The sequence below is a fragment of the Mus pahari genome, chromosome 8, assembly GCF_900095145.1.
Source record: "Mus pahari chromosome 8, PAHARI_EIJ_v1.1, whole genome shotgun sequence".
In the NCBI taxonomy this organism is placed as follows: domain Eukaryota; kingdom Metazoa; phylum Chordata; class Mammalia; order Rodentia; family Muridae; genus Mus; species Mus pahari.
In genome coordinates, this window is record NC_034597.1 from 99,365,203 (window position 1) to 99,390,225 (window position 25,023).

The window sequence follows — 25,023 nt, forward strand, 5'->3', positions numbered from 1 at the left end:
GCTGCTGATAGTGAGGATTAAGGACTCAGACATAAACAAAACATCACTCCTTTTAAATCATACAGGACATTTTAGGACAGAGAAGGGAAGGTATATAAAAGACAGCATATATAATGAAAGACTTAAAAATGGTACTCTGTAGTCCTGATATAAATGTTGTGTTCATGAACTCAGAATAACTGTGCTTCCCTTCACTATGGCACTCCAGACTAGCCAGATCAGCCATCAGACATAGCAGAGGGAGGGACTCATAAAGCCCAATCTCTTACTGATTATTTAGTTGGGATGGAGAAGGACCATTGCTTTCAACTTTATACCTACTGCTGAACCCACTTGGTTCCAAAAGAAAGATGCAAATCCATGATTGCACAAGTGACACTAGTTAATAAAGTTCAATAGATCACAAAACAAAATAATTAGACATAAGTATGAAAAAGTTATGAAGTAAAGAGGGGTAAATAGAGGCAAAAGGAGGCCTGGCAGAGTTGGCACATATCTTTAATCCCAGCACCTAGGAGGCAGAGGCAGGTGGATTTCTGAGTTCGAGGCCAGCCTGGTCTACAGAGTGAGTTCCAGGACAGCCAGGGCTACAGAGTGAAATCCTGTCTCGAAAACAAAACAAAACAAAACAAAAAATATTAATAATAGAAGCAAAGGGAGACAGAGGGATGAGTGTGTGAGAATGATCAGTACATGTGACAGGAATTTGTGAAGATAAGAAAAAATGGTTTCCCTTTCCTTCTACTTTATGTATATATGTGTTTTACCCATGTGTGTGTATGTGTGTGTGTGTGTGTGTGTGTGTGTGCGCGCGCGCACAGTCCATTCAGAGACTAGAAAGTGTCATTAGATTCTGTGACCTTGCCTTTCCCCACCCATCTTCCCTGTTGGCAGAGCCCTGTGGGCTAATCCAAGCTACCCTGAGTAGCCTGCTATCCCAGAGAGACCTCCATCCCCCCCCNCCCCCCCCACACACACAAACACCTCTCTGCAGCTCCACCATGTCTGCCTACACACCTTCATGATTTCTGCCACAATAAAGGACTAAACTTCTGAAACCGTAAGCCAGCCCTGATGAAATGTTGTCCTTGGTAAGAGTTACTTGGTCATGGTGTCTCTTCATAACTATGACAGCTTGTTAGCAGTATTTTAGCTGCTGATTACTATGATCGGTTTTTTGTTTGTTTGGTTTGGTTTGGTTTGGTTTTTTGTTTTTTGGAAAGAATTGTGCTTAAAATGCAAAAATTATAATTCTATGGAAATGTCATGGATGCTTTTTTTTCTAAATAAAAATATTACTTTTATCAAGATTTATCACTTATATGATTCTTTTCCAGTGCAGTGAAGCAAACTCAGGGCCAGACCTTGAGAATGCCAGGCAATCCTGCTCTAACTAAGCTCTACTTGCCCACTTAAATTACTCTTATTACTGGGGCTATTACAAACAAAGTTGAATTTTCCTGAACTCTGTTAGAAATGGTAAAGAATATCTCTCAGATTTTTTGACACCCTCCACTCCCACCAAAACCTGACTCATTGGAAAGAACCATTTTTCTTCTTACACCTTAGGCATGAGTGACAGAAACCTTCTTTGTTTAGTGATGGCAAGGTGGAGACAAACTCCCAAAATCCACATTCAATTTCGCATATAAACTCAACTAAGAAACAGTGATTATGTTTTGAGTTTAGAAATTTATATTTCATTCCAATTTGCAAATCATCACTTAGAAAAATAATGCACTTTTAATAAACACAATATTTTAGAATTCTTATTTAGTCTTTATTGGTGAAATATTTATAAGAAAAATGCTCAAATATTACTTATAATATGATTGTTCTTGAAAGTTCTTTATGAAAACATTTTCTGTGAGCAAATCAATTTTTAATATGTATTTATTATTTTTCAGTAATCCTATACATGTATTTGATAATATTCAGCACCCCATTTCTTCCAGAAACACTTCCACCCCACTTTTCACCCAAATTATTGTTTTCTCTACCCCTAGTCTTGACTTTGGGAACCTGCCCTGGACTGTGATCAATCTAACATAAGTTTTATGCTCAACAATGGGTGGAACTTCTGATTGAAATGTTATGTGTTATTGTGAAAATGTCATAACAAAATATATTATCATGTACAAGATATATGGTAATATTCATAAACGTTAAATTAGATTTGTACTTAACAAGTAAACAAATGCGTACCAATAGCAATATTGTATTAAAGAATGTAAATATTTTAAAAGTCAATAAACAGGGTTACCAAAGTTCTTTCTAGAAAATATAGACACAATTATAAGCATCATAAGCTATTATAAGTACCATGGCTACCTTTTATGTAAATAGCAATATGTAAACATTTAACAATATTACATGCCTGACTTTCTCCCCCCATACAATAGCTTCATTAAATGGTTATTTTGTTAGTTTTTTTATGGAAACGAGGCTTAGATGGTTCTCATACCTGTCTTATTATATAGTAAAGAATAGTTTACAAATTCATTGCCTCATCTTTTTGTCAAAATAAATATTATTCTTCACACGAATACACATTTCTAATAATCATTCTTTAAAGGTTAATATGAAGGATATAACGTATTACCTCACAGCTGTAAAAGCTAATGATTTTATAGACGACTTTGCATTGTTTTCTTTCATGGATATTTTGTGTCCTAAATATCTCCCTTATTGGACGTCTGTTTGTTGTGAACTCATGTTATTTATATAACTAATCTTGCTAATCACTTGTTTGACTACAGGGTTAAAAATGCCTATTTGTATTGTAGATTAAAAATTAACAATACTCCTTCTTTTTCACTAAAATAATGGTATTATATTTTAATATGGTTTTTCCTTGAAAATTAGCAATATTGCTTTGACAATATCTGTGCTATATTTCTATAGTGAGGGAAAAGACATTTTAAAATAAGCACCCAGTATAACACCACTCAGTTACTAAATATACATTTAAATAAAAGTAATAAGGAAATTAACTCTGTATGGTTCATGTTGAAATGAAATGGGCAAAGAGATTACTTGAGAAGTACAAATATAACAGAATAAATTTCCTAAACTTTTAGCCACAAAATATTTTAAAAGTGATTAATGTATCTGTTTGTATAACTTTTTAATATTTATTTCAAAGCACTTTCAGAAATATATTCAAGTTGTCCTACCTGGCTCTTTTTTTTTTCAGGTTTCATCTGTGACACAAATGATAAGTCCCTAATGTACAGCCATAAACTTTTTTTTCAGAAACTTTGGCTTAAAGTAAGCTAACCAAGAGAAATATTGTTCCCATTTTAATGTCACTGATATACTAGCCAACATATATTCATATATTTTCAGGTGACATGGAATATATAAGACAAAAATTTCATTCGCTAGTTTAATTTTGTTTCCAGCCAATACTTTCTGCAACATGATATCTCTGATTTTCAGTCCCATTATTTGAAAATAGTAGAAAATCAGTCACTCAGCTACAAACATATTTTAAGATATTTTACATCTTATCCTAAAAAAACTGCATCCCACTAGACTAACTATTCATTGGAACCATAAATTCTTATGGGACATTTGAGGGAAGGAGAGCTAAGATGGATACTATTATCTGCTGTAACATTATTCATATTGTGCAAAACTGAACTTCTCGTTCTCTTTTGGTTGGTTTTATTGCACTTTAGGTAAGTCAGTGAGTTCTGTTCATACAGTTGATTTGTGGAGAGAGCAAAGAGTTCAGTTTAGGAGAGGAACTCATAAATCCTAATGAAGTCAGAAAAAAATGTTTAAAAATGGCAAAATAGCAATATCCCTAGCAATTCTGATCACTTCACTTTCATAATAATCTATGTGTATTCCCTTTTATTTGTGAGAAAGATTTAGAAATTTTCCCCAAAATAAAGCTTTAAAAGATCATTGATTGGAAGGACTGATTGTTCCCAACACTGACTATGATTTTAACTCACTTGTCAGTCAAACTACTTTATTTCATTTCAAGTAATAGATTAAAATGCAAAGGTTTAAATTAATATAGTCATTACATGAAAACATAAGAGACATGTAATGACAAAAATAATTCAACAAATTGTTTTCTTTGTCCCAATCTGCTATTTGGCTGTGGTGGCACAGATGTTGTAACTCACCTCACCCTGTAGGCATGAATTTGCCCTCTGAGACTTCTCATCCATCTTTCTCTCCTACTCATATCTAAATTATCCACTGCATCTGTGTTTCCCCTATCTCTAATTTACCAGAGCATTCTATTTTTGTCAAAGTTGGTATAACTGGAAACCTGGAGTTAAAGAGAGGGAAACACTCTTTTTTTAAATGACATCATCATTTGTCAGAGAAACAAATTAATGTCCAACTTAATCTGGAATCCAGATTTCCACTATTTTACCTAATAGTCACTGGCCTAACATGTCATTTGATATACGTTAAAATCTGTTAATGAATCTAGAAATTGTGGAGGGGAATCCTTGATTTTATGTTTATTACAACCCTAGTGATGTTATCTCCAGCAATAGACTTATATTTTCTTTCTACATAATGAACCAGAATCACCAGTCCTGGATTTTCAAGAGTCATGCAATAAAAGCTAAGATGGTCAAAGGATACTAACAAGTAATGCACCAGTTTTATAAATATCTGTGTTGTGGTCTAATTCCCAATGGAATTGTGAGTGTGGTTAGTCTATATAAAGCTCTAAGAACTGCATCTGTCTAAAACATTGGCAAGCTTAACATCACTAAGAGCTGCACTAATTGGACTCTTGGAATCCTTCCCACTGTCCTTTGTGTCTACCATTCTTCCAATACTCTAACTCTAATGTTAAAGGCATAACAAAGACAGCTGGCTCCACAGAAAAACTCAAACAGATGACAGGAATAATATCGATATTCAAATAGCACATAAGAGTCTCAGACTGACTCAATGTCTTCAAGTTCTCATATCAGGGTACCTTTCTTCTCCTCCATGTAGAGACAAAGATGTGTCCACAGGGAGAAGTGTACATGAGGGAACTCACAAATACATACTTAATGACAACTAATCAAAATTATAGTCCACTCCAATTTTATACTAATTAAAAATGTTTCTACTCTAGGATGGTATAATGGAGGTAAAAAGAATTTTGACATTAACTACTCAAATTAGAAAAATTGTAGTAAATTTTTAAAATAAATAGATTTTGGAGGACAAGAAGGACATTTTTCTCTGAGAAGGTTAAGAGATTTCATAGTCCCTGGGGAACATGCATTTAAGTATCACAAAGCAAAGAGTTTGGAAGCAAAATAGGAACAATTAAGTCCAGAAACTTTTACTATCCTGGCTTTATTGATGCTAATGATAATAACTAAATCCATAGGGAAAGAAATGAAAAGGGATTCAGGTACATCAGCCTTCTTGGTGTCTTTAAGTTTCCATGGTTTTGCAGCCTGCCTCCTCACTGCGGGTGGCTTCCTACAGGCTTCACACCTACTGCCTTATGCCACCTCTCACTTTCTTCTTCAGAGATTTTCTGACTTTCTAACTTTCCTAAGGTAAGCTTATAGTCATATATATTTCATCTGAAGACATTCTTATACTATTTGTTTTAAAATTAAAAATTCTGAGATGTTTCTATCAATTTTGCCAAGTTTCAAATTTGCTCTTTCTACTCAATAGAAAACTAATGATTGCTAATGTGAAAATTATAGATTTTATTTCAATCATAAAAAATATATATTCTTAAAGACAATGATGCTATATTCCTATATATTCAATCCAAAACTCTATGTCTGTACCCTCTAAATGGCAATTGCTTTTAGTATCTGTTTCTATTTTTACTTACTATTTTCACATCTATTCTTCATATAGTATAAGATCTTGAAAGTTTAACAGTAACAATAATTATATTGTGTCACTTGCTGCTGAGACTGCTGGTTTTCTAACAATATTTATTTCTATTTTCACTGACATCACAACCAATAAGATCAGCAAGGGACATTTTTGCCCATCTATCTTTGCATATCTGTATGCCATACAATTGTTACCAAATAAAAGGATACATGTGTTAGAAGGAATGTGGAATACATGTAATCCTATGGCCTTTAGTCACATGCAGAGCTCTAATGCCTTCTGAAATAGCCTAGAGTAAAAAGCTACCAGTTGAGAATTTGTCTTTTATATATGAGACCAGTCACATCTCTCCCAGATGGATGTAAGTAAAATACACAAGGACACCACTGCATATCTTAATTCTTAGGGATTTAACTGTAGTATCTAATTCTATGTTCCATTCAATACACTCCTCTACGAGATGGCAGTTTTAGCATAGAGGAGTAGTTCTCTGCCAATGTTTCTTTGATTCTTTAGACTACTGTCTATATAAAGAAATAATACTATGGATCCCTAACACTGAGCAACCAAAGGCCATGGTCTTGTATTGTTCTACTCAGTCTTGGAATCTAGCTACTATATTTCAAACAGTAAGGGTAAGTTAATCCAAGTAGAAAGATCACATTTTGAGCCCTCATGAACATAATCACAGAGACATAGCTGACTGCAGCCCAGAGGATTTAACAAGCTTCAGGCACATCTCTGTTCCCACATACAACAAAGTCAAACTAAACCAGTTTCATAGCAGACCATCTACCTAGCAGACACCAAAAGACTTCAAATTATAGAAAAAGATGTTCTTTCTATCTAATGGAGTAATTTTTTCAGAAAATAGCCATAATTTTTTATAGTAGCCCCACTGTATTAGATTTTTGGGAACAGAGACAGTAAACAAATTTTAAAGGTGCCTGATATATTAAGAAATTGGACTGAGATGCAAACATGACTAATACATTATAGACAGCAATGGATGCTTCAGAAGTCAAGGAGCATGAAGAGAAAGGTAAGGAACAAAAAGATCCATTACAGGTTCCAGGTAACACTACTTTGACATAGCCAATAAGCTAGCTACAATTTTCTTGCAAGATTTAAAACTTTTTTTGGCTCCTCACTACATTAAAATTCTGTGCTATCTACATCTTTCAGTAGTTACTGTAATTACTCCTGTCTGTTAAACCAATAAGTTCTGGGTAGACTGGGGACAATGAATTGCTTCCTCTATTCCTTAGGCATGATTTCAGGAACTATACTTAAGCAGACATAACTAAGAAACAGTACCTAAGGAGCATTATTTGTGTAGTCAAGATGATGAGATATTGGTCATTTATCTTGTTCATGATAACATGAAGGCATGAATAGTATGAGAATTCATAGTGTAGATAACAAGGTTGCAAAGAAAATAACCCAAGTCTTTACTTGACCTCAAAGGCCAGAAGGAAGAACTATATACCCAAGTTATTCAATTTTTTAATATTCTTCAATTTGAGACTATGGTTAAGTTCTAACGTTAATAGAATGTGATAGAAGTGATACACCAGCGTCTCCAATGTATCTACAGGTACCTTATCATTTCCACATTTTATTATTGGGATGCTTACTTTAAACCTAATTACCAAACAATGAAACACATATGCAGGCCAGTGAAGCTATGTTTCAGTAAACTGACATGTACAGGAATAGAGATGCTTCTCAATTGCTGATTAATATCCAGCCACTTACAGTATTTCCTTTTTGCAAATATGATATGTATATCTAATATGATATGATATGATATGATATGATACGATATGATATGATATGATATGTGTATCTACTCTGGATCGTCCCATACCCAGGTCCAGGGATTGTATAACAAACATAAAGCTTTCTTGGTTTAGGATAGAGACAGAAACTCTGGTTGAAAACTCAGAGTGGTCTTGCACATAGCTAAAACTCTAATTACATTTTCTTTCCCTTCTTACAACCATTCACAGATTTCTCAATGAGTTCTAAAACAAACACAGACCCACATTTATTACCAGTACTGAATCTCTCTTGACTTGATTTTGATTGGGTTTTCAAAGTCATAGCCATTCTCAGTTATTGTTTCACACTGATTAACAGGTTCATGAGATTCCCCTTTCAAATTATTCCAGTTTTCTCAGGAGCAGAACATCTCTGAAGTTGATATCATGAATTCGGTATGCATCCTATTTAACTGTCTCCCTTGCTGTCATGCCTTATTATAGCACTCAATTCCATTTACTCCCAGTGCCACTATCACTGCAGCTAACTCCATTTATTTGTGGCTTTCATATAACTTCCTATCAGATTTCAGTGTCAGAGAACATCATTTCCATGTGTATTTCGGGACAAGTGTAATACAAATTAAGTATTAAACATATATGTGAAATGTACAGTGGTTGAGTGCTAGTCCTAACTTTTATTTGACGTCTTTTCTGATCATGTGATAAAGTTGATTTTTACTCAAAGTCAAAAGGAAAATTGAAAATATTGCAAAATATTGTATTCTAATTACATGGTTCAATATGATAAGAAGAAAAAATCAAAATCAAATTGTTTAAATGTGTAAAATTAAATTAATAATTAAATTAAATTAAAAGAAAAACTAAAGGAAAACTAATCGAAACAAATGGGTATTGATCTAAAGGAATGTATAAGTCAAAAAAAACAAAATTTGAGTATAGAATTATTTAGCTTTCAATAGATCTGCTGACCCAAGAGTGTTAGACTTATTAGACAAGTGTTAGGATTATTGACAGACAATTATTTATGTGAAAATAGTATAAAAATAGCCCGTGCCCCAGGCAGGTCCATCCCCTGCCTCTCCATTGCTGTCTTTCAACTGAGGATTCCATCAGATGATCCTGGAACTTGGTCTTCCTGTCAGGCAGCTCAGTTTATGATAATTTTTCTATCTCCTCCTTACAAGCTGGTGCACAATTCTTAAGGCCATATGGCTCTAGAACAATTTATTTAGAACAAAATTTCACCCCAGATGATACATGAGTGGAGATAAAACATTTTACTGTTTATTTTAGCTAACATCCATTGACAACTTACAGTTTAAATATTAAAGTACTTTAAATGATATTAATACAATTAAGTTTTTCTAAAAGAAATAGCATAGCTTTAATGAATGTAACTTTAACAAGATAAAATTTAAATGGGATGGAATCACAGTAACTAAGTTTTATCTTTAAGCATCTAAAATATCTTTCAATTCTACTCATCATTTTTCCTTAAGTGTTTTTTCAGGACATCTTCATTTGCATACACTATAACCAACATAAATTAAAATATACAAAAATAAGTTTATTTACTTAAACAGAGGTAAATCTGACCATTTCCCTAGATTTCATAAGAAATAACATTTTATTAGCAGCAATCTGCTCTGATAGTTCCTCTTCATGGGACTTACATTCAAAACTATAGATATTTTAAAAACCTGAATGATAATATTCCAATTCAATTCTAAAAATCTCCACATCTTACTTGGTGAAGGCCCCTGACATTATCTACAGGAACTATTCTAACTCGCTGTGAAATCATTTTATTCTGTATTTCCTTGGTGTCTGATCTATTTTTAATACTGTTATAATAGTATCTGTAATAACCAAATCTGATATAATCAGGACTACATGAAATTTTTCGTTTTTCCTTCAAAGCACACAGAGTTTTAACTTATTTTTACTGCACTTATGAGTGTTCTGAAGGCAGACATTAAGGTTTATTATTATTTTTTTTTTGAAAGTGAATTCTTCTCTCATACAATACCTTCCAGTCACAGTTTCCCCTCCCTCCACTAGTCCTAGATCCTCCTAGTGCCTCTCTACTCCCTGTCTCCCCGAGGTCCGTTCCTCTTCCATTTCCTCTTCAGAAAGAAAGCAGTCCTCCAAGAGACTACATACAGTCCAACGGGATAAAACATGACAGAATAAGACAAGGAAAAAGCCCTCATATGAAGGCTGAACAAGCCCACCCAATGGGAGCTAACGAGACGCACCCGCTCCCACTGTTAGGAGACCCACGACACCACCCACCTTATAGCCACAACTGGTTTGCAGAGAGTCTTGTGCAGACCCATGCAGGCCCCACGCTTTCCACTTTATTTCTGACTTTTATACAAGTAAATAATTTCAAAAAATTCAAATAATATATGAAGGTCTTTATGTGAACACTTTAGGGAGTAAAATAGCCAACCTAGTTTATATTTTTGATATACTTCTAATTTTTCTCAGAAAGGGAAGCTACAAATTATGAGGAAGGACACACAATAACTTAAAATACACATCTTTATTGGGAAAGAAATGTAAGAATGAAGATGTAACTCATGTGACAGCGTGTTTGCATAGCTGTCTATTCCCAGGACCATGTAAACTGGACAGGGTGGTGCATGCTTATGAACATAGCATTCAGAAGATGGGAACAGGAAGATGAGAAGTTAATGGTCTTTTTTGACTTAATAATGAGATGAAACTTGGCCTGCCTCCAAAAGGCTAATTTTGTCCATTACTATTTTTTATTTTATATTTCCTACTTATGTAATTATTTTTGTGAGAAGGTGCGTGAATGCACACATACCATAGCACACTTGTGGAAATCAAAGGGCGTCTTAGCTGAATCAGTTGTCTCCTTCCATCACATGAGTCCCAGGGATTCAATTCAGGACATCTAGCTTTGCAGCTGGCATCATTCTATGCTGAGCTATTTCATCAACCACTGATTACTGATTTTTTTTTTAAATAATCTGAGAGTATGTCAAAGCTACTTGCTGTAAGGATAAATTTATAAGTTAGTCAAATTTTGACATCAATTACAGCCAACATTTATTAAACATTATTATAATTGTCCTTATTAAAATAATTTTAAGGTTATGAGTTTTTAAAGATATGAGACAATATAAATCCAAATATATATTTTTAAAAGTCCACAAAGATATATACATAGTATTTATAAATGATTGTGAGGAAGAAGGACCTGGACTTCTGATCATCCTCTTCTCATCTATGAAGAACTGAAGCTACAATGTTGTGCTATTACATCAGTTGAACATATTAAAGTTTTAAAATGAGTATTTTACTAAATAAAGTAAGTCAGGCTATTCATTTGTTAGAAAAAAAAAAAAAACTGTTTGCCTCATTCTGAAATGAATATTGGCACTGCCCCTTCATTTCAGTGATGACAATGCATAGGGAAAGTGCTTCCTGTGCTAATCCTTCACTTTTGCTTTCTTTGGTTTTGCTTCTGTCTTTGGGCCACTCTTTGCTTCAAAAAACAACAACCACTCTATCCAAACATTTTGTCACGTTATAACTGAAAGCTTCTACATAAGCAAGAACTATTTGATTATGAGAGGGATTTATATATATTGATAATTATAACTTACAAATAAACTATGTAATTTAACATTAAAGTGTTTTGTACTTTCAACAATTATACATCGTAAAATGTAAATATAAATTACACAAGTTTAGGAAATATAAAAAAACAATTATTTAATACTGAATATGTTGTATATTCAGAATAAGAAGTGCTTCGTAAATTTATTTCTACTAGCCATTTGAGTGAATATCCAAAGAATAGAATATTTTATTTGTAATTTATAACATGAGTTGATAAGTCACTAAAACAAAATATGTATAACATGATAAGGAAATCAGCAAGACTACATCTAATAATTTAGCAATTGAATATAAGTATGTAAAATGATAAATAATATACATAAAAATGAATTTATCAACTAAGTAATAATAAATAGATTAAGACATTTAACTTCATAAGCCAAAGACAATTTTATCTCATTTTAAAACTTTTAAATGCCATGAATATGATGTTTTTTCTTGCTCTTAATCTTTAACTTCAGTGATATTCAGACAGAGAAAAGTATTTTTAAAATGTAAAAGAAATATTTAAAATCCCTTTCTATATATTTAATTTTCCTCATTTTTATGGTAAGAATTAACATCATTTTATTTTATTACGGATATTTTCAATTTATGTTCTTTTTTTCAAAATAGAAGAACAAAAGAAAGAATATTTGTAAATGTGGAAGTCCTCAACTGTGATATGATTTAATGATTACAGAATCTGTACTGCTAAAGTAATGTTGACACTCTTTCCTATGGCTGTTGGTCCTGCTAGAAGATCTGATGATATGTTCATTTAAAATGAATTTATATACGTAGACTGGGTAAGTAGATAGAGCAAATGTGCAAAGTCCAAATTATACAAGCTCTTCTCTTGCTAATGCAAAGACAGTGGAGTCTTTCCAAGTGACTGGTGAAAAATAAATAAATAAAAACATGAATTCCACAGGAAGGAGGGATGACCATATGTCACCAGCAGAAGTGAGAATGCAATGATATACAAAATGAGTTTACACAGGTGAGATTGAACTGCTTTAGGATATATGCATGTTTCAAAATCATTGCAAATTATACCACATTATGATGCCAAATACTAAATTTCAGAAAGCAATTTACATATTATCCGTTGAGGATAAGTTCAAAGTAATGGGAAATATTCCTTTCAAATTTGAATGCTCAAAATTCTGGTTCAGAAGAAAACATTATTAAAAGACAATGCATTAGATATGTAAGGTAAGAAAAGTTTTAGAGGGGGCTGGTGAGATGGCTCAGCGGGTAAGAGCACCCGACTGCTCTTCCAAAGGTCCTGAGTTCAAATCCCAGCAACCACATGGTGGCTCACAACCATCCGCAGCGAGATTTGACTCCCTCTTCTGGTGTTTCTGAAGACAGCTACAGTGTACTTACATATAATAAATAAATAAATCTTAAAAAAAAAAAATAAAAGTTTTAGAGGAAAATAAATCACATAAAAGTTTCCTATATTCTCTGGGTGAAAGGCCATGGGACCCTTGAGACTGTTCTGTGGCAGTGGCACTAGAAAGGGAAGGACAGGTTGGAGCCATTGTGTGAAATAAATTGAGTGAGCTTCCTGAACAATTGGAAATAGAAATAGAGAGAAAAGCTAGATATATCCATGACAATACTCCAGGGTGTGCTGGGGTGAGGTTGGCAGGGAATGTGAGCTCTTCATTATCAATCAGTTATCTATGAACATCCTAAGTACTAATAACAGTGGGTTTTCTGTTAGTGCTAATATAGTGCTAAAGCGCAGTTCTCAGATTACATATAAAGTATGAGTAAATGCTCATGATTTTGTATGATCATTTTTGGTTTATAAATAATGTGTCAGTGGTTGCTATGGAAAACAAGAAAATGTTTCTCTTTTTGATTTTTCCCTCTGATGACATTTAACCCTGCAAAATCCTGTATGTTAACTCTATGTTGAATACCTGAGAGATTAATTTTAAAATAAGAAGAAAATTATAGTTCAAGAGGCCTTGTGGCAGAGGGAAATGTAGACTTATCTTAGAGATATACAGGGTTTGAGGTGGTAAGATTAGAATTATCACCACATAGTTAGGAATGCAACAACAAGGCTGGGTGTAATATGAGATTAGTGAAAGGCTGAAATTCAGGGACAGACTTTGAAGGCTTAGAAATATGCCAGAAATGGTGAAAGAATAAATTAAAACAAAGTGGAGATATATCAGAGAACTCTAAGGAAAAAAGAAAGTGAGTATATGACTTACAAGTCTCTAGAGGACATGTTCAAAATGGGAAGATGCCAATTAATGTTGAAATCTGCATCAGGTGGAAAGTGATGGGTATATTCACAGTACCTTTTCTCAACAGATTCCTCTTGTATATGCATGCAATTGGTGAAGACTTGCAATGCCTTCAGAGACAAAGCCTTCAGCAGAAATTACAAGTCAAGTTCAGTGTTGTGGATTTAGGCAAATTGGTAGAACAGAATGAGTGACTTGGGACTCTGTAATAGCATCCATTCTGTTGTTTAGAGCTTGCTTAGAAATTAAGGACAAACAAAAGATATGACAGGAAAGAAGAACAAGGTAATATTCTTTTTAAACTATAAATATACAAAAATAGCAACTCTATGCTAGCATTTTAGCAAGGGCTTGATTATGTTAGGCTATTTAGTTACAGTGAGATTATAAATTCATTTGAGTTATTTCATAAAAAATAATCTCCACAGGAAACTCCATACTTGGAAAGAATATTTACATTGATATCAGATATTAGCTTCCAAAGTTTAAAAGATGTTCTCTATTTATGTATATGGAGCATTTTGGTGAACACTACCATAACTCAATGAAGAAATATGTACAGTCTGGAGAAGTTCTTCTGTTAGGTAACACTGACAAAGAAAATGGAGTAAGGAAAATCAGTTCTCTAAATGAACATGGGCATGGTAGTGAGAGAGGAGGATACCCAGGGTGTCCCCACCCTCTCAGTGGAGAGGAGGGAGAAGGAATGTGAGGAGCATCTGTGTGAGGGGGGCCATGAGGGAGTAGTGATTGGAATGTTAAATTTATAAATAAATTAATTAATGGAAAAAAAGAATTTTTACAGTGACACATGGAAGGCACAGGGATGGGGGAGGAAATGGTATCTATGGCTCTGAGATGTTGTCATGTGAACTTATAGTCTATTTAATAAGAGTGTTTAGGATTTCTGTATGAATGAAGTTTAAAAATAATGCAATTAAGTATGAGATCAAATTTAGAAGAAAGTTTTGATCTAAAAAATACAACTAAATGAGAAAGGGTGGATAGGAAAACGCACAGTATGCTCCATACATTGTTTGTTGTGTTGCTTTCATGATGTCAAAAACAAATTAAATGTGCTAGTAAAATGGAAAGGCCATGAACAAATGTGCCTTTTAGTATAGAATATACTAGACTTTCTCTTCTATGTAAATTGATTTAAAATTAATGACAAACTTGGTTTTAATTCAACCAGCTCATTCTAAAATGTTGAAATATTGGCACGCCTTCAATCCCAGCACTCTGGAGGCAGGGACAGGCAGATTTCTGAGTTCGAGGCCAGCCTGGTCTACAGAGTGAGTTCCAGAAAAGCCAAAGCTACACAGAGAAACCCTGCCTCAAAAAAACAAGAAAAAAGAATAAAATAAATAAATAAAAATAAAATGTTGAAATATATATGTGTGTGTCTGTGTGTGTATAAATGAATATATAATGTATATAATGTACAATGTATATATACATTGTATACATAAATATGTTAGAATGTTGGATGTAATCATGTATTTATATTTTTGAATAAATTCTAAACATAACCAAATTCCTGAACAATTTAGCAATACTAAGAATTACTGATTATATTAAAGTTTACTTATAATCAATATACAAAGATATTAATATATGTAATTCTATCAGTATTTATGTTTTTGATGTTATAATGCCAATGTTTATTTCACATATTTTGAATATTGTTTAATATTATACATATTCTAAATATAATGCCAAATAATATTTTTATTTACATTAATGAGAAAATGTAAGTCCTGGCGAAATTTTGTTTAAAAAGTCATGTATCAGTGAAAAATAGTATGGAGCAACTTTCTTTCAGCTCAAAAATGGCAATACTTTTCTTTTATTCAATAAAGTATTTTTAAATCGAAAAGTAGAAAATGATTTGCCATTTAGATATGTGCTTTTGTACTAAGAGGTACATGGGGAAAAATTGAGTTAAGAAAAGACAATACTTTCTCTCAAATTGTCATGAATTCAGATTTGATTTTATAATGGTTATTTCCCTTTTTATAGCTGTTGTCACTTCTAATCTCTTAAAACTATTATATAAAAGGCCTGAAAAACAGCATAATGGGTTTGCATGAATGTAAATCCTTTTCCATTCCAATGTCCAGAAGAGGAGTGGGAAATAATCTGTAATTCATAGGAACATATATGGAGTTTTGCATATACAAACTGGTAAAATCTTAATGAACACCCTAGGTCTCCATCAATAAAATAGAGATAGAACATTTGGCAATATAAACTAAAGATTTAAACACTGTTAAATTTTCAAATAAGTGATCCTATCCATCTGAATAATTGTATAAATTTGAATGACATAATTTGAAGGTAAATATTTTGAACAGGGATTTTTTTTTCTTGCAAAATTTCTCATTTTAGTATGCACAACCAAATGAAGTATAAAAGGAGCTTTCAATGATACAATTTATCACAGATTTTACAAACACTCCAAATACTCAGAGACTGTATATTTAATTAAAGTGGCAATAGAAGCAATTAATTACATATTAATTAAAAAGCAATTATATGAGTGCTTACTGTTAACAATATAAGTAGATCTATGTTCTTTCTTTTTCTGGTTACATAATAAAGATATATAATTTTTAATTATAGCTTTTTCACAAAACCATTTCAGCAATTCCCAGTGCTTTAACTGTCATTTATACATGCCATAAAAAAAATTATCATCTGTCTTCCTATCCATCATCTATTTATCACAGAAGAAAATTACAAGTTTGAATTTACTAATAAGTAAACATAGCATTTAAAATGAGAAATATTTGAGATTTAATGTCCACTATAAAATACATTAAATACATGAAGGAAAAATATCACAGTGTTTTATTCAAAGTAGCTTATAAATCAGTAATAATTAGCCAAACATAAAATTCTTTGCTTTGTTTAAGGGTCTTTCTCTATGAATCACAACTCTTCTTGTCTTTCATTATAACATTATTATCCTTTATTATTATTCCTTTGAGAGTCAAAAGTTTATTTAACTCTGTTGGTTCCATTCACTTACATTGTTGCCATTGTGTTAGAAAGAAGGTTTCATTCTGTAATGCAACCAGGACTTAAACACATATATAAAATAGGTTGGCCTCAAATTCATTGTGAGCCTACTAGCTCAGCCTTTTGATCACTGGAATTACAAACATGAGCTATCATATCTGACTCCAGATCACTTATTTTTGAAGCAATGGTATCAACAATACCATTATAATGCAATACAGAATATGTAATGTTTAATTAGGTGATATCAAAAATAGAGTAGTAATTCATACCATCAAGCATTCAATAAAATATTATGATATTGTTTTAAAAATGATATTCTTTCTAGAGTTTAGAGAACGTGCTTATGGCAAATACTGTAGTGGGGACTTATACACGTCTAGAATCCCCACAATGGTCAAAGTACAAACATGCATATATATTCACTTACATACATAAACATACATATATAACTAAACTCTAATGATATAAATGTACACACACTCACATACACACACAAGTGCAAAACACACTTATACAGCCCAGAAATATACAATGTGCATAAAGACCTTTGTTGCCACTTTTTAAATTTTTCAATAGACTGATTCTCAAATATTTTAACTATTAAGATGATAATAGCCCAATTAATAGCACAAGATACAAATTATCATAAAACTCCAAATTGTACTGTACTCTATTGTGCTACAATTACATTGTTTTGAAAAGAAAATTGGCTACAATATAGTAAGTTAATTAATATAGTAACAATTTAAATTTCCTTTGAAAGTTAGTATTTGATTCCTCACTAGCTATGTTAAAAATATTAAAAACTATATGGGATTAAAAATAAGGGTGAAATTAATTTTAATAATATTCTTTAAAGATAGGGGATCCCTGTAGTGTTGGGATTAATTGTTTTCCTCAATATATCTTAACACATTTTCAACATATGGCCGTCATAAAAGGTCAAGTGGATACTTTCATAGTGTTTTCTACACTAATTCTTCAAAATATGATAAGTAAGTAATATATATGTCAAGAAGTAGTATTTCTACCAATATTTGCAGGGCTCATGGCCACCGATCCCTAACACCTACAACATGCATCACCACTGGCTGCACAGTGTTGTCGTCCAATATCAGGAGATGGGATGCTTAGTGTTAATGAGTAAAAACTCTGTGAACAGTTAGCACCAGATAAATTTGAAATAGCGTTGTATTCTAACATCATTAAATAATGATGTAATTTTGAATATGCTACTTTGTGTCCTGTTCTCAATTTAGTCACATTATAATGAAAATTATAAATCTCTAAAAGGCCATAACATAATGAAAATTAATACAGCAAAGCATGCAATGTTCCTAAAACTGTTCAAAGATAATTTCCACTTGTGAGTTCCTATCTTGATAATATGCAAGGCAGAAAGAAAAAGCTGATTACTTTGCATTAGAAAAATAGTTTCTCTTCTCTGTCACTGAAAAAACACACAACTTTGCCCCTTTCAGATTACATTCTATACAAATGTTTTATTAGGATCTTATGTTATAAATTTTTAAAATTAAATTAGTCTAGATTATTGTTTAAGGTTTGCTGGGTTTTAGGATATGCTGTTGTATTATGAAACATCATGCTAGCCTTAAAAACCATTTTAAAGAATATATAATGTGGCTCACAGACTCATTGACCTCACTTAGTATCTGATACTGTAGAAGTAAGGTGGCATAGTTCATAGATGCTTACAGGACTCTTTGATATAAAAAATTATATAGACATATATAGTATCATATATGATACTGGCACAAAGGCAGTGGTCCTCTTCTACAGGGTTGTCTTCTCAGATTTTTATTGGGTACCTGGTATTTCAGAGATTACTGAAAACTTTATATACCGTTTTCATGAACACGTACATAGTAATGTTTATAAATTAGGTACAGCAAGAGATTATGTGTAATGAAAAATAAAGAAGAATGAGAAATCAATACTTATTATGAGAGTAATAGAATTCTGACCCTCTTTTATAAAGCTACATTTTGTACTACCTTTGCTCTTTTCCTGTGATAGCATAAGGTGGCATGCTTTTATGGAGAGAAATGGTGATGAAAATGACATCAGCCTTGTAATACATGGTTAGGCTACCCTGCAAGATTCATTGAGTGCAGGCACTGAGATCTGAAACATTCAACCTGACAACCAGGGTAACCACTGAATGGTCAGCAAGTGGGTAACATGCAGCTTAGAGATATCAGTCCAAAAGGTGGTTTATTTCTTTAGTGGCTCAGAGCCAAGATAGTGTGACTGTGCCATTCTCTGCAGAATGCCATATAACCTATATATGGCAGGTCCACTAAATTAGTGAAACTATGGAAAGCAAGTGGAAACTGGTGAGGAATGGGAGGGTATTGGATGCCAAATGCCTACTAATGTGAAGGCATATGCTAATAACTTTAGATAGACTAATCATAGGCAGTTAGTTATTCCAGTCTCCTACTCATTGTAACTATAAGAATAAACTAAAATCTTTAGGCAAAATAAATTTAGCAAAGGTTCTGTTGACCACAAATAACAGTACACATCAGGCAAGAGTGTAAAGGGTCAGAGAACTTCCCTCTGAGCGGTGTAGGAAAGGAGCCTTCATGTGCAGAATTCTGAAGGAAAATGAAAATATTATTCTATCCCTAGGGATTTCCCTTGGTTGTTCAATGACATCCCATGATTATATAATCAGTTGGCTGGCAGATGGCTGTGACTGGTATGGGCAGAGTTTTATTTCTAAGTCAGTTTGAGAACTGTCTCTGGGTAAAGCCCCAGTTGCATTCACAAGAACTCTGAAAAGGGAAAGATCCTTAGGCACATAGCCTCCCCTTTCCGTGCCTCAGCACGACCAGAAAACACCTAGACATATTATGCATGTTAGAGAATGCAGTGCAACTTTCTACTGATGCCTGAACAGATTACCTTTTTTAAAACCTTTAGTCTTCTGGAAAAAAATTGTAGTCCTAGTATCTAGTCATACCTTATAATCACAATCCTTGTTACTACGATCTTCAAAACGTTGAACTGTTTGCAAATTATGAATAAACTACAAGTCAATTATTTCAGTGTCAACACAAGTTCAGATTCACCTCCCCTGACCTCTAACTCTTGACAGTTTTTCCACTCCCTCTTCCACAATATTGACAATTATAAGGCATTCACTTTAGTTCCATCTGAGGGTCTGCTGGGTCTTATTTCTTCAGTAGTAGAGAATTACTACTCCAAATGGCAACCCAAAGCAATTGTGATTGTCTTTAATGTGGGAATCTCTTGGAAAACTTTGATCAACAACTCAAAAGAGGGCTTTTTTTATGTCAATACTAGTTTGTTTGTTTGTTTTTTAAGATTTATTTATTTATTATATGTAAGTACACTGTAGCTATCTTCAGATACTCCAGAAAAGGGTGTCAGATCACATTACAGGTGGTAGTGAGCCACCATGTGGTTGCTGGAATTTGAACTCAGGATCTTTGGAAGAGCAGTCGGTGCTCTTAACTGCTGAGCCATCTTACCAGCCCTCAATATTAGTTTTTAAAAAAGGTTCTCAATAGTTGGTGATGAAGCAATCATGTCCAAAGGCTTTTTATGAATGCTTGAAGTAATGGGGATTTGCAGTTGCCTTGGGGTTTCCAAAGTTAACATGATTACCATAGTTGTATTTTGATAGACCTTTTATTCTTTAACTTTTGATATAAATTGTTGCTCTACAACAATTTGCTTCAGATGACCTCAGCCTGGCTATGGTTGTTCTTCCACAATATCTCTACTGTTACCAGGTCTACATAATTGCTAAAATTATAGAGTGAGGTTTTACCTAACTGGTCATCTCAACTAAATGGTGCTTAATATATGTCGACACTAAAGTTACTGTAAACTCCAATGGAGGTAAAAGTATGTAGTGGAATTTTAAATGTATAATAACTTAAATGTGGGAATTAAATGTATTAATTTTAAATGTATAATAACTTTATAGCTAATAAAAACCATCTGAGATAACTGTATTTACCAAATTATCATCTTATATCAAGATATTACATCAAACTTAAAAATATATTTATATATTTTTGCATGATAGCCTTAAATCTAAACTGAATTTAGCTAGGCAGTCAATGAAATAAACAGTAATTCAGATATGATATGATATCATAACTCATTGTCTTTACGGAAGAATGACCCAATTATTTAAAGTTCACCAATGTGTCAACTGTGATGGTATTTCTTAAAATTATATCTTAATTCCACTCTTCAAACTTACTTGAGGAGCATCATTTAGTAGATTCCAAAAACTTCAAATATATGCCTCCCAAGTGCTGGGATTAAAGGCGTGTGCCACCACACCTGGCTGATCTCCTACATTTTATATACTCAGTTTTATTCTTTCACTAGTTCATAGTTTACATCCATTGTTTTTTTTTTTTTGCTATATTGCAGCATATATTTTGATAATGCCTCTCATGCCCTTTGGCCACGGCAGAAATTAAATGAAAATAAATACAAGCAGGAAGCAGAAGAAATTAAATGAGAAATGAACATAACACAAAATCATACAACTTCTATTGGAAGACCCAAAAGTAGCTCAAAAGCAAGACTGTGTCTTGTTTTGTTTTATGTCTGGATGAACAAGTTTGAAAATGTGAAATTTTAGCAACTTTAACCAATAATCAAAATGGCTTTCTTTCTTTTCTCAGTATAGGAAGTTGTTATTTTTGAACCTGGGAGTAATTTCTCAGTATAAACACTATCTGTGAGTTCTCTCAACTTGGATTTCTTTAACTCTTAGAGCTATGAGAAAACATTGCTTTTATCCCAAGTTACTCTTAGTGCATAACTTATCTATATATTATACTCTTGAGTGTTTCACTTTACAAGTACAACTGACCATGAACATAAATCTTTGAAATCTCTACAAGCACCACACACTCAATAAATTCAAGTTATACCAATGACTTCTTACAGAAAACAAAACTATATATATATATATATATATATATATATATATATATATATATATATATATATATTACTAAAGTATAGACAGTGTTCTAGAGCTCATCAACCAGATAGCTTGGAAAAATTGATGAGCTTCAGACTCAGCAGGAGTCCTTGTTTTTTTTAATCAGAAAGCCATTAATAAAAGATAACCTCAAAGACCTCATACATCCATATGTATACATGTGGATGACCATATGCATACACTCACTTTCAAACACACACACACACACAACTTCATATAAACATACCACAAACTTACAACACAAGATAATAATTTAATGATAAAGGAGATGATAATGAAGTCTATGCTTTAAAATAAGCTTTTAGAAAAATTTATAACTCGTTCTTTGCAGACAGAAATCTAAACTATTATAATATTAAAATAAATGTAACAAAACATTATATTTTGAAGAGTAATCATTTTAGGAGCCAAGTGAAAAATGTGCTTGGCATATATAGGAGAAAGCTATAAAAAGCTATCTACTACTCTTAAAGGATCAAAACTACTTTATTGACATTAAGACTACAGGCAAACAAACCTTTTAAGAGTAAAAATAAGCATGACCTATATTTAAAAATATTTTTAGGGGACAAGGTTTATCTATAAAAACGGTGATTTTTTTTCCTTAAATTTGTCCATTTGCTGAGTTAGACACAACACTTTGTAGAAATTTTTCAAATTGATTCAAGGCAATAGAAGAAAAATTCTAGGCTAACTATGAGTACTTCTTTTATTTACTTTTATATGAATATCATGAATGTACTTTACATTGTTTTATTAATAAATTGTAAGTTACAAAGTATAGATAATTAAACATATATTATTAAGCATACATGTCTTCCTGATGTTTTATCAACAATTATTAAATGCTAGTTCTCAGTGGAAAAATAGAGTTCAAAGAGTGTGAGTTTTCAACAACAGAAATATTGCAAGTTATACAATATTTACCTGCATGCTTGGACACAACATTTAGACACACACTAATCATTCTAAATATAGTGAGTCCAGAAAGGGGGAAAATAATTTGATATCCCATATAGTTTTGGACAAAATTTATGTTTATATGGCCAATTAATAACCAACACCAAAATTTGGTACAAAGTAAAAGTAGAGCGGGAGACTCTCTAATATGATGGCTGTTTAACTGGTTACGTAAAGCTAGGTGACTAAAGAGTGGAAGGCAGTGTTTTAAAGAAATTAGAGAAACAGATATGTGATGGGTCTACACTCAAAGTTCAAACTGTGTTAACTTAAGTATTATATAAAGCAACCTGTCACCTTTCATAAACCAAAGAAGTGTCAGGAACTGTTGGAACAAAGTAGTGATACCTCTACTGTTCTACAACGCTGCACTGATGCACAGTCAGGAAGGAAGTGAGGGGAGACTGGATAAATGGCTAAGAGCATGTTTCCAATTTTTTCCTATCAATAATCAGATACCGCAGCTGCACAATAAAAACAAACAAACAAAACACGAGAGCAGGCAGCTACATGTCTCACAATGGGATTATGACTCTTTGACTTAGAGTTTAGTAGACGCAAGTGCCATGAGAAAATGTAAGCTTGAATGTGGAAATGGGAACAATCTACTTTTGTATGTAGGAACCAAAAAGAGAAAACAAAGCACCTCACCAGAACAGACCTTTAGACACCTGGGAGCTTGAGGCAGGAAAAGCAGAAGACTTACCTAGGATATTCAAGAAGACCTGGTCTACGGCAAAACTAAAACCACCTGTGAGATGTAAGAATACAGCTAAGTAATAAAGCACTTGCTTAACATCATATACAACAGGGCCAAGATATCATAGTCTGTAGTTAGCCAAAGGGCAACTCAAAGTTTGTGTTTCCTGATGCTAGGGTCAAGGATGTATAAACTATACTAAGAACACTTTGTTTTAATGGCAACATTGTATCCAAATGGTTGTTGAAATTAATATGTGTCTTATGGAAAATTTTTATGTATTTTCAAATCAGAATCATTTGATAATTACCTTGTAACACTACATATTAAGATCTAAAGTACTTGACCTAAGAAATGATTTTTATTTTGAAAGAAACATTCTGTTTATTATATTATTTGATACTATGGGAACATTAAGTCTGTAGATTATGTACATTTCTTAGAAAAAAATAAATACCTTAGATATTGACAAGCTTTCTCCCAGTTTGTCCAAGATTTCTAGTGTTCTGAGGCTCAATGTTGCTGTTGACTTCATCAATATCTTGGGGCATTCAGGTAAAATACTGATAGAGTTAACCATCATAACTAGCTGATGAAGTCAGTTCTGGTTAGCTGGAGGGATCCTAGAAAGAAAAATCTGGGACTCAGACAAAAATGTGGAAAGTAGTGACACTCATTAAGATCACCCTCTGCAAGATACAATTTGTAAAGCACATGAAACTCAAGAAGAACAAAGACCAAAATGTGGACACTTTGCCCCTTCTTAGAATTGGGAACAAAACTCCCATGGAAGGGGTTACAGAGACAAAGTTTGGAGCTGAGATAAAAGGATGGACCATCCAAAAGCTGACCCACCCAGGGATCCATCCCATAATCAGCCACCAAAAGCAGACACTATTGCATATGCCAGCAAGATTTTGCTGAAAGGGCCCTTGAGAGGCCATGCCAGTGCCTGGCAAGCACAGAAGTGGATGCACACAGTCAGCTATGGGATGAAACACAGGGCCACCAATAGAGGAGCTAGAGAAAGTACTCAAGGAGCTGAAGGGGTCTTCAACCCTATAGGTGGAACAACAATATGAACTAACCAGCACCCCCAGAGCTCACGTCTCTAGCTGCATATGTAGCAGAAGATGGCCTAGTCAGCCATCATTGGGAAGAGAGGCCCCTTGGTCTTGCAAACTTTATATGACCCAGTACAGGGGAACACCAGGGCCAAGAAGGGGGAGTAGGTGGATAGAGGAGCAGGGAGGGGAGGGTATAGTGGACTTTGAGGATAGCATTTGAAATGTAAATGAAGTAAATACCTAATAAAAATTGAAAAAAGAAAAAAAAAAGTAAAAAAAGAAAGAAAGGAAGATAAAGATCACCCTCTGCAACACATTCCATGAGCTGGTAAGCAGCTGTTGGCTACTCTGCACACACTACCTTGAACAAGCCTATGCTGCCAGATTGCATGACTATCTTTCACGAAGACGGGGAGACCACATACTGGAAGGCAGCTCTAGCTCCAGCCTCAGCCACATTTAATGGTACAGATCCTCCCAGGCCAACTTCGTGTTGCATGCCATATCTCACAGGGTTTATAAAATTAGTATGAGAGATGATGGCAAAGAAGATGTAGGACATTTTTAATTAATGATCTTCATTTGGCAGAAAAGCAAAGACCACACAGAATTTTCAGTCCACATCCCTTTTGATAAACCAGGTAACTGGGGGTGTCCTGCAAATACTGTGATTTAGAAAAGCCAGTGAATGAGACAGTACATAACAAAACAT

The 25,023-nt window shown here is 33.3% G+C and overlaps 1 long non-coding RNA gene across 1 annotated transcript in view; it reads right to left on the bottom strand.

Moving 5' to 3' along the window:
- LOC115064565 overlaps nt 1-25,023 on the bottom strand; it is a 111,314-nt gene that overhangs the window by 53,966 nt on the left and 32,325 nt on the right. The window contains exons 2-3 of the long non-coding RNA XR_003844406.1: nt 23,702-23,867; nt 23,251-23,295 (exon numbers count right to left, since the gene is read on the bottom strand). This is a non-coding gene — a long non-coding RNA (uncharacterized LOC115064565). The remainder of the gene's footprint in view (nt 1-23,250; nt 23,296-23,701; nt 23,868-25,023) is intronic.